General features: G+C 43.5%; 1 pseudogene; it reads left to right on the top strand.

The window, feature by feature from the left end:
- The first annotated feature begins 375 nt into the window (after positions 1-375).
- Positions 376-1,820, top strand: LOC102133367 (E3 ubiquitin-protein ligase ARIH2 pseudogene; annotated as a pseudogene).
- Positions 1,821-3,952: the final 2,132 nt, after the last annotated feature.

The following is a 3,952-nucleotide window of genomic DNA, read 5'->3' as shown; positions in this document are numbered from 1 at the left end:
AAGGTAAACACTTGTTTTGACATGTTTATGTGTAACATAGTTCTCAATATGTATGCACTATCTTCTAAACGTATTGAAAGTGGCCATGGCTGGACCTGGGTCGGCCCACTGCCACTGCCTCTGCCTCTGCTGCAGCTGGGCCCCAGTCAAATCCCTCTGGCCCGGCCTGACCTGGTCTGGCTCGCCCGGGCTCAGCAGCCATGGAGCTGCAGCTACTGATGGAAATTATATTACATAGAATATTTGGGTGACATCTGCCTGAGAGGTCTCCAAGAATTACAGAAAACAAAAATACTAATGCATTTGAGAAAGCGGTAGTTTTGGGGGGGAGGGGGAAGAAGCAACTGCTTTTCTGCAACTTGGCTGGATGCTGAGATGTCTGTGGACATGAATAGCCAGGCATCTGACAGCAATGAAGAGCACTATGACTCCAATTGTGAGGAAGTGGAAGAAGAAGAGGATGCGGACCCTGGGGACATAGAGGACTATCACCTGGGAGTAGCCACCAATGTGGAGCAGCAGGGGGCTGATGCCTTTGATCCCGAGGAGTACCAGTTCACTTACTTGACCTACAGGAAATCTGAGGGTGCCCTGAATGAGCACATGACCAGCTTAGACTCTGTCCTAAAGGTATCTCATTCAGTTGCTAAACTTATATTAATGTCAATTTCCACTGGCAAGTTTCAGAGAGATTGGACAGGTACAAGTCTAATTCTGCTCAACTGCTCATTGAGGCTTGAGTTCAGGCTAATCCATAAAACATGTTCCCACATCTCATCCCCCTCACCATTGTGCAGTGTGTATGCAGTTTGCACAAAAGAAAAACCTACTCTCCCTGGTCTGTCAGCACCAGTTTTGCTGCAGCTGCTGGGAGTAGCACTGCTCAGTTCTCGTCAAGGATGGTGTGGGTGTGCGAGTCTCTTGCATGACTCAGGACTGTCCCACTCCATACACCAGAGGACTTTGTGTTTCCATTGCTTCCCAAGGAAGAATTGAGATAGAAATACAGGTTCTACCTCTTCAGGGGCTATGTGGAGAGTCATTACCAGCTCCAGCTGTGCCCTGGTGCAGACTGCCTCATGGTTATTCGGGTACAGGAGCCTAGAACTCACTGAATACAGTGCAATTGGTGCAATGAGGTCTTCTGTTTTAAGTGTCATCAAATATGTCACGCACCCACAGACTGTGTCACAATCCCAAAATGGCTCATGAAGTGTGCAGATGACTCTGAAACAGTCAACTACATAACTACATTAGTGCTCACATTAAAGACTGTCCCAAATGCAACATCTGCATTGAGAAGAATGGAGGCTGCAATCACATGCAACGCTCCAAATGTATACACCACTTCTGCTGGATGAATCCGGAAGACTGGAAGGCTCATGGCAGTGAATAATATGAGTGCAGTACTTACAAGGAGAATCCTGACATTGTGAACCAGTGCCAACAAGCCCAGGAGAGGGAAGCCCTCAAGAAGTACTTATTCTACTTGGAGAGGTGGGAAAACCACAACAAAAGCTTGCAGCTAGAGGCACAGACATACCAGCGGATTCATGAGAAGATTCACAAGAGGGTCATGAACAATCCGGGGACATGGATTGACTGGCAGTACCTACAGAATGCTGCCAAGCTCTTGGCCAAGTGTCAGTACATCCTGCAATACACCAATCCACATGCATATTACATGGAGTCTGGACCCAGGAAGAAGCTGTTTGAATACCAGCAGGCTCAGCTAGAGGCTGAGATGGAAAACCTCTCATGGAAAGTGAAGCATGCAGACAGCTGTGACAGAGGGGACTTGGACAAGCAGATGCATATAGCCGAGCAGGTGGGGAGAACCCTGCTGAAGGATTTCCATGACATCTAAGTTGGGATGTGGATGTGCGGGGGTGAGGAAGATAAGGCTGCATGGTCTCCTGGCCGCCATACTGCATGCTGCAGGCTCTGCCTTTCATGACCCCTGGCAACAGTCAGGGCCTCACTCCTGAGAGACACTGGCAACACCTCTTAGTTAATTTCTGTTTTCTTCTCTTTTCACTTTATGTTTCTACCAGGGTAGAGGTCATGTTGAACTGGCCTCTTTTCAGGACTTTTACTTCCCCCTGGATGGTTGTTGAGAGGGTGGGAAAGTGTTTTTTGGATGGCTATTAATAATATTAGATCATTACAACTTATGTAACTTTCAAAGTTTGTATAAGTATACAAGAAAAGACAAACTATAGGATACCACAGAGCCCTTTTTGAAAATAAATTTGTGTTGGAGTGTAAAAAAAAAAAAAAAAAAAGAAAAAGAAAGTGGCCATGGCTATAAAAGAGTAAAAAATAGCAATATAAAGCTCAAGTACACTTGGCAGGGTATTAAGGTCCCATAAAACAGGACCAGTTAAAAAATTACCAACCATTTCACAGAATCATGCCACCAAAAGTATAAGGAATCTGGTCCTAACGAATCAAATTAATTGATTCCCTATTTAATGAATGGTGTTGGGAAAGCTGGCTAGCCATATGCAGAAAACTGAAACTGGACCCCTTCCTTACACCTTATACAAAAATCAACTCCAGATGGATCAAAGACTTAAATCAACATAAGCCTAGGACCATAAAAATCAAGAAGAAAGCTTGGCCAATACCATTCAGGACACAGGCATGGGCAAAGACTTGATGTCTAAAACACCAAAAGCAATGGCAACAAAAATCAAAATTGACAAATGGGATCTAATTAAGCTAAAGAGTTTCTGCATAGCAAAAGAAACTATCATCAGAGTGAACAGGCAACCTACAGAATGGGAGAAACTTTTTGCAATCTATTCATCTGACAAAGGGCTAATATCCAGAATCTACAAAGAACTTAAACAAATTTACAAGAAAGAAGCAAACTACTCCATCAAAAAATGGGCAGAAGATATGAATGGACACTTCTTAAAAGAAGACATTTATGCAGCCGACAGACATATGAAAAAATTCTCATCATCACTGGTCATTAGAGAAATGCAAATCAAAACCACAATGAGATACCATCTCACACCAGCTGGAATGGAAATCATTAAAAAGTCAGGAAACAACAGGTGCTGGAGAGGATGTGGAGAAATAGGAACACTTTTACACTGTTGGTGGGATTGTAAACTAGTTCAACCTTTATGGAAAACAGTATGGCGATTCCTCAAGGATCTAGAACTAGAAGTACCATATGACCCAGCCATCCCATTACTGGGTATATACCCAAAGGATTATAAATCATGCTGCTATAAAGACACATGCACACGTATGTTCATTGTGGCACTATTCACAATAGCAAAGACTTGGAATCAACCCAAATGTCCATCAGTGACAGACTGGATTAAGAAAATGTGGCACATATACACCATGGAATACTATGCAGCCATAAAAAAGGATGAGTTTGTGCCCTTTGTAGGGACATGGATGCAGCTGGAAACCATCATTCTGAGCAAACTATCGCAAGAACAGAAAGCCAAACACCGCATGTTCTCACTCGTAGGTGGGAACTGAACAATGAGATCACTTGGACTCGGGAAGGGGAACATCACACACCAGGGCCTATTATGGGGAGGGGGGAGGGGGGAGGGATTGCATTGGGAGTTATACCTGATGTAAACGACGAGTTGATGGGTGCTGACGAGTTGATGGGTGCAGCACACCAACATGGCACAAATATACATATGTAACAAACCTGCATGTTATGCACATGTACCCTAGAACTTAAAGTATAATAATAAAAAAAAAATAAAGAAAAAACAAATCAAAACCGTAATGAGATACCATCTCACACCAGTTAGAATGGCGATCATTAAAAAGTCAGGAAAGAGACGCTGGAAAGATTGTGGAAAAATAGGAATGCTTTTACACTGTTGTTGGGAGTGTAAATTAGTTCAACCATTGTGGAAGACAGTGTGGTGATTCCTCAAGGAACTTGAACCAGAAATACCACTGGACC

This window comes from Macaca fascicularis, chromosome 18 (genome assembly GCF_037993035.2).
Source record: "Macaca fascicularis isolate 582-1 chromosome 18, T2T-MFA8v1.1".
NCBI classification, from domain to species: Eukaryota; Metazoa; Chordata; class Mammalia; order Primates; family Cercopithecidae; genus Macaca; species Macaca fascicularis.
Note: the sequence above shows the minus strand (reverse complement) of the source record. Positions and strands in the feature narration are given on the sequence as shown.